Source organism: Mustela nivalis (genome assembly GCF_964662115.1).
Source record: "Mustela nivalis genome assembly, chromosome: 12".
Taxonomy (NCBI): Eukaryota; Metazoa; Chordata; class Mammalia; order Carnivora; family Mustelidae; genus Mustela; species Mustela nivalis.
Window position 1 is genome coordinate 88,766,701 of NC_139031.1, and position 13,546 is coordinate 88,780,246.

Consider the following 13,546-nt stretch of genomic DNA (forward strand, 5'->3'; position numbering starts at 1 on the left):
GGAATAATAATGCTCACTTTCCAGACTCCATCCACCATGGGCCTAGGATTGGGCCGATTTGGTTGCTTTGTAAATCAATATTACCAGCCAGTCTGAAGTACGATGTGATTCTTATAACCACTTGTTTCGTATAACATGCCAACATAGTTATAACAACCAGATTTATCAGAGCAGCTCATTGAAATCTTAAAATACTTCATCTGTGCAGTCACATAAGTAATGGAGCCTTGATTTAAACACAAGACTAATAAATGCAAACTTGTCACAGCATCCATTCTATACATGTAGAATTCTCTCTCTATATATACGCATACACAGAGACAAAGAGAGTTACGTTTAAGTAAGTAAGGTCATGAGAAAGATTTCAGAGAGGTTGCAGAACTTAGCAATATCTCTCACATATCAAGGGAGCAAAGAGCAGAAGCTGTTCTTGAAGAGCAGTCATTCCGGTAACAGTGCTGGACCACAGAACACAATAGAAATTCTTCTAGTACTGGTGAATTAATAGCAGCTTGCCTTCTAGAGAGACTAATATATATATATATATATATATATATTTTAATTTCATAACAGAAATCATTGATCCATTAAATAGTGTCAAATACACTTTATTGAATGCAATATATGGTACATATGGATTCCTTCCTTGCAAGTCTAAAGTATGTGTAATTCATCCCATTCTGAAGATGACAGAGTCTTCAGGAGATTGAGTAGCCCCACTAAGAAGAGCTCACCCAGAACTTCAAGTCAGCCAGGTTAATAGGTAAATGAAGCATGTGCACTATGTAACACGTTGGTTGTTTTTCACTAAGATATTAATATATGTTCTCTCTGAGTTGTTGCTTTGAATACAAATTGTGATTTAACCTAATAGGCTAGATAGGTTTCTTATTTTTTTTTTTTTTTAATAATAATGTGCTTCCCTCTTAAGAACTGCATTGTTTTATTACTTGCACTGACTTCTACCACCCCCTCCTGGCCATTGCAGGTATGTCTTGCACCTGATCATCTTCAGTATTGCTCACCAGGTCAGTGAAGTCTCTTACAGGGAACAGTCACTTAGGAGTGAAAGGGCCCAGAAATACAAAGCAGGAAAACTCTTTTTTTCCAACTGTGCACTTAGTGTGAGTGGTAGTTTTTGGTGAGTGGCTCGTCCTTGCAAGGCCCCATTTTGCTAGCCTCAAATGAGAAAATAGACTGATAGGCTTGGTGTCATACGTACCTGTAAAAACTACAGAGATTTGCCTGTGAATATGCATATTTGCATTCATATACAGGGAACAGCTTTCCTGTCAATCCATGTCTGTCCATCTGTCTGTCCCCCCAGTTCATTGTCCCTCAGTGCTGCTCTTGGTGCCCCTGGTTGCAGACACTGCATCAATTCATCCACCGACAGTGACAGACACTCGTGCTGCTGCCCAGACTGGCTGTCAGCAGCAAGGCTGTCCCTGACAGCTCAGGGGCTCTGTACACTGGGAGTCCCCTGACCCCCATGCTGTCAGTCAGTCTACTGTTGACATGACTCTGGCCAGGTGTCATGTTATTGGGAATCTTAGCTGGGGGATGGAGGGTCAAAGTCCTGTGGGATGATTTCTGGGCTCCCCAACAAATAGGGGAGCCTGACCTCTGCATTTCAGGGCTCGCTTCTGTGGGGAGACTGCTTTTGCCTTCTGCATCTTGTGGGAAACAAAGTTGGCTTGCCAACATACTAACCTGCTGGACCCTGGGAGGAGGGAGAGTACCAACATCCAGGGAAGGATGGGCACCACGGAGAAGCCCACATTGCCCTGGTGTGTTTTCAAGGGCTGGAGACAGTGATGTGGGCAGGATCCCAGCCTGGAGAGCTTTTCCAGGCATTAGGAGCTTCTGACTCAGACAGGTGTCTTTGGCAACAGATGCCTTCCCAATGTCAAATGTCTAGTTCAGATGGTGCTGGATTATGTGTCTGTCAGCTGATGACAGCAGTGACCAGTGCCTTTTATTCCCAAAGTGATCCTGTCACAGGTCCAGCGTCACATATGTTCTGTACCATCACTGTCTATAATGGTGAAGCCTCGTTTTGCAGTGTGAGCTTCTGGAGATTGCAATTCTCTCTCCTGGTCACGACTGTCCTTCCAGCTTTTTCCTGAGGGGCTTTCGGCTTGGAGTCCCCCATCATCCCATTCCCTTCTTGCCTGGACGATGTGGTGGTTACTTGATTTCCAAATGTCACCTCAACAGGCAGAAAAAGAACCAGTTAGTGTCTCCCCAGGTTAGGCTCCTGAGAACAGCTGGGACTGAGCTAGAAGGAAGACCCTGGAAGGGCTGATTTGAAGGGAGTTGCATTCAGGGGTGTAGGGATGTATGTGAGGTGGGTCTTAGGTCTCCATTCTTCAGTGAGCCCCAGAAGAAAATCAGAGCTGGTAGAGGACAGGGTGGGGAGAGAACGTGGCTCCTCTCTCCAGCTGTCAGGCCAGGCTTCCCTAGAAGACAGTGTGAGCCCCGGGGGAAAGGACATTCCAACACCTGAAACAGCCAGTGCCTCTTTGTTCCTGGTGATCTCAGTCCCAGGACACTAAGTACTGTGCGCATCTGAAGGGCCCTTTCCCTCAGGGAAAGAGAGATGGAAAGCAGTCAGGCTGAGCTGAGACAGCAGCTCTAAGAGTCAGTGACCCTCCAGTCCCCTATGATTTCATAGGTGCTGTAAGCCCGTGCTTGAAAGGCCTGCCTGCAGCCCCTCAGACTTGTTGTGCCAGGGACAAAGCTTTCCACATCTTCTGTGTGCAGCATCATCAGTCTCATCTTCCAAACTAATATTGGGTGAGCCCCTTCCCCCTACTGCTTCTAAAGGGTAAACATTATCATTCCTCTAACTTTCTTCTCCTTCAAGGTGTTTTGGGTGTTCATGTTAATTTTAGTATATGCTTGATAACTTGTGCCCCAAATGCCTGTTGCACTGAATCTTTAATGAATTTGCTAAGAACGACCATCATGAAAATATTGAGTCTTCTAACCCATAACATAGATCCTCTCTGGACTTATTTAGATATTCTTTAATTTTTTTCTCTGCAATATTTGTTCTTTTCCACATTCAAGATTTGCTCTTCTTTTCTTAAATTGATTCCTAAATATTTTATTTCTTTTGGTTCTATTGTAAATGAAATTGTTTCCTAAATTTCATCTTCAAGTGGTCAAGCCAGTATATAGAAATCCAACTGATATTTTGTACATTGAATGTGTACCTTGTGATGATGCTGACCTTGATTATGAGTTCTACTTTTGGTTTTGTGTGCGTGTAGATTCTATGGAATTACCTACAAACAAGACCATGTCATCTGTGGGGGAAGACGTTTGGCATTTCCTTTTCCATATGCTAGAGATCTTCGTATTTTTACTAGTCGCAATCTCTAGAATCTGTATTACCATGTTGAATAGAAGTGTCAAGAGCAAACACCCCAGTCTGGTTCCTGTTCTTTGGGGAAAAGCATTCAGTCCTTCAGCATTAAGTATGATGTCAGCTTTGGGTTTTCATAGATGTCCTTTATCAGGTTGAAGGTGTTCCTCTGTGTTGAGATTGTTCCTTCTGCCAATGGAACTATTCTCTTAAGCTCTCTAGTGAATATTTCATTTCGGGTTACAAGTTTTCTATTCTAGACTTTAGTTCTTTTAAGTACATGTTTGTGTTGTACCTTTGGTATACTTGTAACAATATGCATTTTTAGCTTTTTGTATTTATTTCATTTATTTATTTATTTTGGGCTCCTGTCCACCACCAGCAGGTCCAGGATGTCGCAGTCACCACGGTCCAGGTAGAGCAGCAGCGTGCACGTGGGGCTGGTGCCCAGTCTCAAGCTGAGCTCGCCCCTGCTCACCCTGTATGACCAGTGCGCATAGGGAGCCCAGGGCCCAGGGCCGCCACCCAACTGATGCTGCCAGTGCCAGACTCTAACGCCAATGCCCGCAACAGCAATGGCGGCAAATGGGACGACGGCCTTTATAGGTCCCCGCCCTGGCGACGCTCATGCTTTGTAGCTATGGGCGCATGGGGCATGCAAGGGGCGGGGCATCCCCTGCGCGAAGCAAAGCTCCCTCGCTGGCTCACAGTGTGATGGGCCCGGCTGCGGGGCCAGGCGCAGAGGTCCTGGTACCAGCTTCATCCAGGCAGCGGCTGTGGCAGCAGTGGCAAAGGCACATTTCCCTAGCTTCGGCTCCAACTAACGATGTGGGAGGGATGCCTTAGCAGCCACCAAAAACAAAGCTGTGATCCTCTTGAGTATTTTAAAAGTGTTTTTGAACATGAACTTGTTACAGCTACTTCGAAGTAACCGCACACCTCAAAGAGTTTGTATTGAGTGGTAGGGTTATCACCCCCTAACAACAGTCACAATTTTGTGATTCTTTGACGATCTTATTATTTTTTATTGAAAAATATTTGTTGAAAATATATTGTAGCAACTTGAGATTGTGACTTTCCTCCAGAAGGTTGCTTTCATTGCTGTTTGCATGCTGAGAAAGTTGCTTGGACTTCACCTGTGATAGTCGATCTCCTGCGGTGTGTGACTGCTCATGCCTCTCCTGTTTTCTTTCCTAGTTATTTTAGTTTTCAGCCTAGCTTCCTGCGAATCACCCTGGGTCTACACAGCTTCATGGTTCCAAGATTTCTTAAGGATGTGTCCCAGCAACTTAAGACTTCACTTCTGCCAAATGGTTTTGTTGTAGGTCTTGGGTAGCACATTCCTATTTTACACAATTAGCACATAGATTGTATGTGCTAACGTGTACGTCTTCTCAGCTATACTTTTTCTGAGTCTTTTCATGGCTCCTCTGCATAAGACGATCACCTCAGTGTGAACCAACCATGTGTGGCTGGGTTGGGCTTTTTTGAGTCCCTCTAAACACGCACACAGCTTCAGCCGAGCACATGCTTGCTGCAGTCATGACCCCAGCCGCAGACCCGCAGAGCCCCTGGCCTTCCTGCTTGCACACCACACAGCTTGTCAGCTCCACTTGGCATCGCTGCATCCCACATTAACCAGCTCCTTACACTGGGTGACTTTGGATCCCATTCACAAGGCCTCTCCTATTTGGGAGGAAACTTCCAGCTCACGATGCTCAGTGTGGGAACTGAGGGAAGAACAGGAGCAACGCAGATGAGTGCACTGCTGTCGTTGCTGAATTCTGTAGGTTTCAGCTATAAACCATTCTCAGACAATTGTGCAACTTGGACATTTCCCAGTCACCGAAATAGTCACTTTTGTTGCTCTAGTCTGGTTTTATTTCTAGCATTCACGGTAAGATTTGTTGACCATTAAGAGGACCTTGCTACCGTTCACTTTTAAATTATGTAAACTATACGTATTGCTATGTTTTAATCCAATCTTTGGCTTTATTTAGAACTCCCAAATAATCCCAAGACATGCCGGCCCCATGAGGCTCAAACGCCATTATCTTGACAGGTGGGCAGTGAGCCTAGAAACAGGAAGATGTGGTGTGACCATCTCCTCGACTCCTTTCCAGGTGAGAAGGCATGTAATCTGCCCCAGTGTCTCTACAGCAGTTTAATTGGCTGGAAAGTGAAGCCTCCCAACAGCGATAACTTGTCTGTGTATGTTATGACAAACTTCTCCTGAAATATGGGACATGTATGAGGTTAAGATGTGGAACACATCTTTTCTTAAGGTTCTCTGGTACTTATTTGCCTGTGCCATATAGGTTCTTGGCTATAATGCAGCAGACACTCTCAGGAAAAGAAAATATCCTATTTGGGGTATATTATCTGAGAAGATTAAAGCAACTGTGAGGTAGGCTGCTTCCTTCATGTGAATCAGCTCTATCCCTCACCTGCTACCCTGGTCTTCCCGAGGCTACGTTTGTTATGACACTTCCGTGATTGTGACAGTAATACAGGCTTTTAACTGTGGTCATAACACCGATATTATTCATATCATGTTTTAAATTCTCATATAAAAGTAATAAAATATTTTACTGTAGAGATTTTGGAAGTCCCAGAAATGATTGAAATCACCTGGTTATTTTCTTTTTCTGATTTGCAAAACACACAGATATATGTATAGGTTTTTATTTTTATAAATATGGTCTTATGGGATATACAGGTTTTTCATTACATATTTGCTTTTGCTTGACAGCATGAGTATTTACCGAATTGTTGCCTAACACATAAATATAAATTTTACTGTAAAATATTTCATGGAAATATAATAATCATTTAACTTTTCTTCTATTCTTAGAATTTTTTACTTTTTCTGGTTTTAGAGAAACATATGCATGATAGAAAACAAGTATTATTTTGTCAGAGCTATTTCATGAATAAAAAATTGCTGGATGTAATGACACAAATGTGTGTATTTGCGCAGGTCAGGTAAGCGCCATCTGTGCTGTTCTGAGAATAGACCATATGACAGAAGTGCCACCAGGAGGGGAGTGGGAGTCTGAGGATTAACCAGAAAGAGTTTTGTACGGTGGAGAGGGGGGGCGAGGAGGGTATGTACATTCTGGCGTTGGGACCCAAATCTCCAGAATTGGTGAGAATATGCTTTGTGACTTCAGAATGTAAAAGCTGAAGCAGTGATGTCTGCAGCAGAGCTTTGTTTCCCCAAAGCCTGAACAGACTGGATCCTGGGATTGGGCACAATCTCTGTTCCATGCTTGGGTGGCATGTGGGTGTGGACACTTATTTTTTAAGCTCATATCACTGAACAGCACTCCTCTGCTCCGCACCCCCCCTCAAACACACTTATCTGTTGTGCAAGTTCTGAGGATTGCTCAGCCTGGCTCTGCAGTCACTTGTCCCTGTAGGGAACTGGCATGACTCAGTCTGTGAAATTCAGTGACACAGTTGAACTCAGAGCCTCCATATGTCCTTGTGTTCTTGTGAGGAAAGAAGCACCTGCTGTTGTGTCGTCTACGGCCACCCTGTGCTAGTAACCTAGTGGGCATGGGTCTCATGTCACCCTGCCTACACAGACAAAATGAGACCAAAAGTCTGAGCCTCAGTAAATCACCTGCCATGGAAAAGCACAGATCCCGGTGGAATGTTGGGGATCACCTAGTGCTACAAGAAATCTCTGCTATTTCCTTCAGAACAGTGTCATCAGTGTGGACTGAGTGTGCAGCAACTCAGCAGCCCTGGGCTTACAATCCTAACTCACATAGCAGCTACAAGAATCAACTTGGTATAAATAGAGAGACCCTCAGCCACAGCCAAAGAGTATATTTGAGAGCAGAAGCTTGTGTGCAGGTGGATCTTTTCTTTCCATTAGCTGTGGCCTTTTGGAAAGGAGCAAAGTTGGCTGTGGTTTAACTGTTCTTATTTCATCTTTCAATACCAGAGCCAGCGGTTGCAGAGCCCCAACCAGCAGGGCCAGCTTGACTTCAAGCACTTCCAGGAAAACACCACATTTGAAGGAGAACATAGCGCACTCCTTCCACCCACACTGTTTCCAGGACCACCACCCTCCCCCTCTTTGCCCCTCCCAGTCCAGGGCAGCCCAGGTTCAGTTGGGGAAGGAACGTGCTAGAGAGTTGAGCCACAGGACACAGCGCCTAGGACCCCCACAGTGACATTAGCTCACAAGGCTTAAGTAATTTGCTAGTTTCCTCTCTGTGCCTCCATGCTTTCCACATGCAGAAATAGTTGCACATGTCTGAGTAAAGGCCCGGACATCTGTACTAAGAGATCTGAAGAAATTTTTGACAAGGAGTAAATCAAAATTAAATTTCCTCTTTTTTGTATCTTGTGGGTTTTATGTTGTTTCCACATGGGAAACTCTACATGGTTTCCAAAAGCACCTGTTTCCTAAGAACTGAACCTGATTATAAATTAAGAAAAAATCCTTCCCAATTTTAAATGAGATATTGTTTAAATTTAATATATTAAAGTTCCTACATTAAGTGGATTTGTTAACAAAAATAGAAAAATAAACCACCACTACCTTTTTCACTTGACACACACTGAATATTTTTTTTACATCCATGTGTATAGAAATACACACACACATATTAACGAGTGCCCTAATTGTTTGTGTGTGTACATGTGTACATGTGTGTTTCTCTTATTTCTAACTTAGATCTCTCAATAGTAGAGGCTAATGTTGTTGAGCACTTATGGGTACCGAGCAAAGTTAACTCATTTTATCCACAGAACTCTAAGGGATGGGTCACTTTAACTCCATTTGACAAGTGAGAAAATTATGTCACAGAGAGTTCAATAGCTGTAGAACCAAGATTTAAGCCCAAGAACATGGAATTTAGAAGTCAAGCAGCTAACCCCTCTGCCATTCTACCTTTTCAGTGTTAGTGCAGCTCTCTTGGGGTTCTTGTGACATCAGGAAACATGGTCCATGTGACACACTGGAACAGGTCTGTGCACAGCCACCAGTATTGTGACATGTTATAGTGTCACCACCAGAGTGTAAACCAAATGAGTCTGAATCTGCTAAACTTTGCAGGAGAAATAACCTGGAAACCTTCACTGCCTGTGGCTCACCTAGAATCAGTGGTCCAAAGAAAGCATCATAAGGACTATCTTAGAGAAAGAATTAGAAATGTGGAATTGATCACTTATTACAAGTGATGCTGTATTGGAAATATCAGTTGTCATGCTATCCTTCAGTTTGGACTCTCAGTTAGCACCAAATAAATTACACAGAGGCCAAATAAGACTTGATTGCTTTTATTGTAACTATTATAAAAAACACACAAATGTCAGGTAACAGGCATGTTTCCTTCCAGGTATATAAAATAAAGACTTCAAGGCAGTTATCTGGTTAAAGAGTTCAAGGAATGCAGTTGTAAGGTGTATGGTGGTTGTATCCAGAGGCATGGGGACTGGGTGGCTGGGAGCTGGTGGACAACAATGAGGGGGTGGTGCAGAAGACTCTGTGGATGCCCCCTGACCCCACCTGGGAGTCATGGCGGAATCTATTCTAGCTGCAGAGTGAAAGCGTCTGTTTGCCCAGGGGTTTGTAAGCCTGTTCTCAGAAACGACACAAGAAAAAGACACATGTGAACTGAAATAACCCAATCTCAGAAAGAAGGCTCACTAGATCCTCAGCAGACACTTTTAGAGAAACTAGCCAATGGCTAGAAGTGACACCTTGTGCCACCATGTGTTAGGAACTCTTCCCACTGCCACTGAGTGCTGGTCTCCCAAGCAGACAGATGACGATGATGATGGAGTAGACCAGGCTCTTCAGGAGGAGGAGGAGGTAGGTATAGTAGGCAGATGTGTTCCCAAGTTGCAGCTGCAGGGTGTCTAAAAGAAGCATTTCATTAATTTCACGTGTTGTTTTGAAAGGCTAGGACTTATTAATGGGCAAAGGGTGACTGTATACACTTCTGATGACTTAGGTTAAAGTGACACACTTCCACCAGCCCAACTGGAGAATAAACACTTACATCACCATCTCCACCACCACTGTCCCCAAGACAACTCAGACACAGTTTGCTGGTCAAGTCACTCAAACATCTATTAAATTCACCTAGAATTTTCCAAAGTAATAAAAAGTAAGGTTGTGTTTTAATGAATGAATACAAAGGGAAAAAGGCATTGGTGATAAATAGGTTTTAACATTTCTTCTTCCGACCATGTTTTGAAATAAGAATGAGAGGCAATATACGTTCTGTAGAAATTTCATTGATAGCAATTAGTTTAAAACAGATACAGTATCTGGACTTTGTAACATATCAAAATTGTGTTTGGGTCCTATAAATCTGACTCAAGAATAAGAGGCAATATCCATTAAGTACAAACTAGCTGTTACTTATTTTGGCAACTTTGTATGCAAAGCTTAAACCTTATTTAATTTTTCAATAACCTATGAGGTTATTATTATTATTATTTTCACTCCCATTTTACAAATAAACTGAAGACAGAGAGAGAAGGGCTGATTTCAGGGCACATGGGTGGCTCAGTCATTAGGTGTCTGCCTTCAGCCCAGGTCATGATCCCAGAGTCCTGGGATCGAGCCCCGCATTGCGATCCCTGCTCTGCGGAGAGCCTGCTTCTCCTTCTCCCTCTCCCTCTGCTGTGTTCCCTCTCTCATTGTGTCTCTGTCAAATAAATAAATAAAATATTTAAAAAAAAAAAAAAAAGAAGAAGGGCTGATTTCATGCAACTAGTAAGTACCAGAAGCCAGATTTCAATCCCAGCAACACGGCATCTAGGAACGCTTTCTCAGCTGCTCTATAATTCTGCATATTCACACGCAAAAAATAACAAAGACATCAAAATGATTAAGGAAAACCATAAATTAGGATGATGATAATGAAGAAGGTGATGATGATGATTAGAGCCCACAAGTCCCTTGATATTGGACACGGAGGGTGGATCAGCAGGGCTGGAACCAATGTTCTTCACCATTACCTTTGTTCATATGTGAGGAGAAAACGGCAGGAGCTAGTACTTACAATGTAGCAGCTAAGTGAGATACCTATGCTGGACATTTCACATATGTCACGTTATATCTTCTATGACTGAGTTAGGTGTTATTTATGTCATTTTTGGTGTGTTCAGAAAATGTAAATAGTTTAGCCATAATCATGCAACTGATAATTAAAAGAGTGGAGTTTAAGTCCACTCTGTGGCACCAGATGACCTGCACTCTCATCTCCTCCCCATGTGTACACCTGTCTCAGGATCTCGGCTTAGGGGATTAGAGGAAGAATAAAAACTAAGATAATATATGAATTCTTGATTCAGATGGTCTGGGATGAAGCCCTAGATCTTGCTGTGTGGTATGGAGACAAATAAATTTAGCTCATTGTCCTCCTGTGTAAAATGGGAATAAAATCCTTCACAGTGAGTATTAGGAGAATTAAACAAAATGCACTCACAGTGCAGCACATCTTCTGTACGAGAAGCTCTCAGTGTCAGTTCATGTTATTAACTTCCAGCAAGAACAATTCTTTTTTTTTTTTTTAAATCTACAAGCAATCTGAAAAAAAAAATCTAGAAGCAATTGATATCTTGTTTTCCTCAGTCAGTAGTAACAAAGGTCACAGAAGTGAATGAATTTCATTGTTGAAAGAATTCAGAGCACATCACTGCACCCCTAACTTATAGTCCTCTCACACCCAAAGCAGCATTTACTGTGTGATGATGATTCCTAAGAGATGATGGATTGTCTTAAAATATCAGTCTATTTTTAAAGATCCAGCCATTCTGAGGTTTTACCCTGAAGCCAGGGCAGTTCAATGGTGATGTTGATGAGGAGAAAAAAAGGCTACAGCAGAACATAAAGGCAAACATAGACAAAATCTTACCATTTTCATCATTCAGAGAAGATTTTGTGGAGTTAATAGCAGCAAGCTCTGAAAGAAATGAGTGCAAGTATTATTCAATTGTTCAAATCCATTATTTGATGTGTGTCTGTGTTGTGGATAGAAAGATGATAGATATTTAGATGATAGATAGGTAGATGATAGATAACAATTAGTAAGCAGAGAGGAGAGCCTTTACTAATATGAGCCCCACAATTCCAGAATTGATTGTTCTGAGACTGTGTAATTCAGTAAATCAATTCAAAATTGTATTTCTGCACATGAAGATGTTAAACTTCATAAATTATCCATTTCTTTCTTTTTTCCCCCACAGCTGGAGGGTAACTGCCTAAGACTATCTTGTTTTCCTTCTCTGCTTATAGCTCCTAGCACAGTGCCTACTCCAAAGTAGGTGTCGTATGAAAACATGTTGAATGGAAAAATAACCAGAAACTGGCTGCTGTACAGTCCTCAGCACCCACTGTTGACTTGAAGTGCTGTTACCAAGATGAGTCCATCCAATCCTAGAATCACAGCAGAATCTTCCATGTTGGAAGGAGTCTGGTTTAGGTCAATTTCCCATCTAAGCAAAAGAAAGCAGTCCTACCTTTCAAATCACACAAGCTTCAGTATCCCCAGATACCGCACATGATTTTCTGGAGTGGTGGTATTTGCAGACATGACAACACTATGAATGAAAGCTAATACTTATTAAATAATTATTACTGTGCCAGACACTGTGTTAAAGGTTCACAGTGTGGAGATTCCTCAAGAAATTAAGAATAGAACTTCCCTATGACCCTGCAATTGCATTACTGGGAATTTACCCCAAAGGCACAGATGGAGTGAAAAGAAGGGCCATCTGTACCCCAATGTTTATAGCAGCAATGGCCACGCTTTCCAAACTGTGGAAAGAACCAAGATGCCCTTCAATGGAGGAATGGATAAGGAAGATGTGTTCCATATACACTATGGAGTATTATGCCTCAATCAGAAAGGATGAATACCCAACTTTTGGAGCAACATGGATGCGACTGGAAGAGATTATGCTGAGTGAAATGAGTCAAGCAGAGAGAGTCAATTATCATATGGTTTCACTTATTTGTGGACCATAACAAATAGCATGGTGGGCATGGGGAATTTGGAGAAGGGAGTTGGGGGAAATTGGAAGGGGAGGTGAATCATGAGAGACTATGGACTCTGAAAAACAATCTGAGGGGTTTTAAGTGGTGGAGGGGTGGGAGGTTGGGGGAACCAGGTGGTGGGTATTAGAGAGGGCACGGATTGCATGGAGCATTGGGTGTGGTACAAAAACAATGAATACTGCTATGCTGAAAATAAATAAAGAATAAATGAAAAAAAAAAAAAACCTGTATGTGTGTTCTAGGTGCTCTTTCTCAAGGCTGGTCAAAAACAAGGACAAGGGGCACCTGGCTGGCTCAGTGGGTTAAAGCCTCTGCCTTCGTCTCAGGTCATGATCCCATGGTCCTGGATCGAGCCCCACATGGGGCTCTCTGCTCAACAGGGACGCTGCTTCCTCTGCCTATCTCTCTGCCTACTTGTGATCTTTGCAAATAAATAAATAAAATCTTTTAAAAAAATGAGGACAAGATGAGTTTTATCTCTCTTGAGAGTCACTTAATCATTGTGAGCTTTTATGTATCTATATACATACATACAAGTCAGTTGGGCATCTGCCTTTGGCTCAGGTCCTGATACCTGGGTCCTGGGATCTAGTACCATATCAGGCTCCCTGCTCAGCAGGGAATCTGCTTCTCTCTCTCTCTCAAATACATAGATAAAATCTTAAAAAAAATAAAAAGAAAAGAAAATTCCATGAACCAATATTAGAAATCTACTATAGAATTGCATTAACAGAAATGTTTTTGTTACTTTTTTTGTTATGAGAAAGACTTGGAGACATTCCTTTCACAAATGCTACGTAAAACACTTATACACAGGAACTTCTCCCTTACTATAATTCTTACCATGAAGCTTACTATACTTTTTACTTTTCTCTGCAAACTAGAGAAATCAAAACCTAACCGGTTACTTCAGCCAAGGGGTTACATTAAATTTATGCCTTGCTCATTTACTTCCTTTCTGTTAGCTATAGAAATAAAAAAATTAGGGCTGATTTATAATCTCACTTAAGTTAGTTTTAGGAAAATAAATAATTCAATGAATATAGGAATAAACTCAACCATGTTGTGTTTTCAACAAGCATTTTCACTGGCATAATTTCATTAGATCTTCATCATAGGTCAGGTAAAAGTAAATGCTTAAC

At 42.1% G+C, this 13,546-nt stretch overlaps 1 gene segment (V, D, J or C); it reads right to left on the bottom strand.

The window, feature by feature from the left end:
* Positions 1-8,655: 8,655 nt before the first annotated feature.
* The window catches only part of LOC309844790 (T-cell receptor gamma chain C region 5/10-13-like), a 102,211-nt gene continuing 97,320 nt past the window's right edge, over positions 8,656-13,546 (bottom strand). The window contains exons 6-7 of the C gene segment in view: positions 11,263-11,310; positions 8,656-9,253 (exon numbers count right to left, since the gene is read on the bottom strand).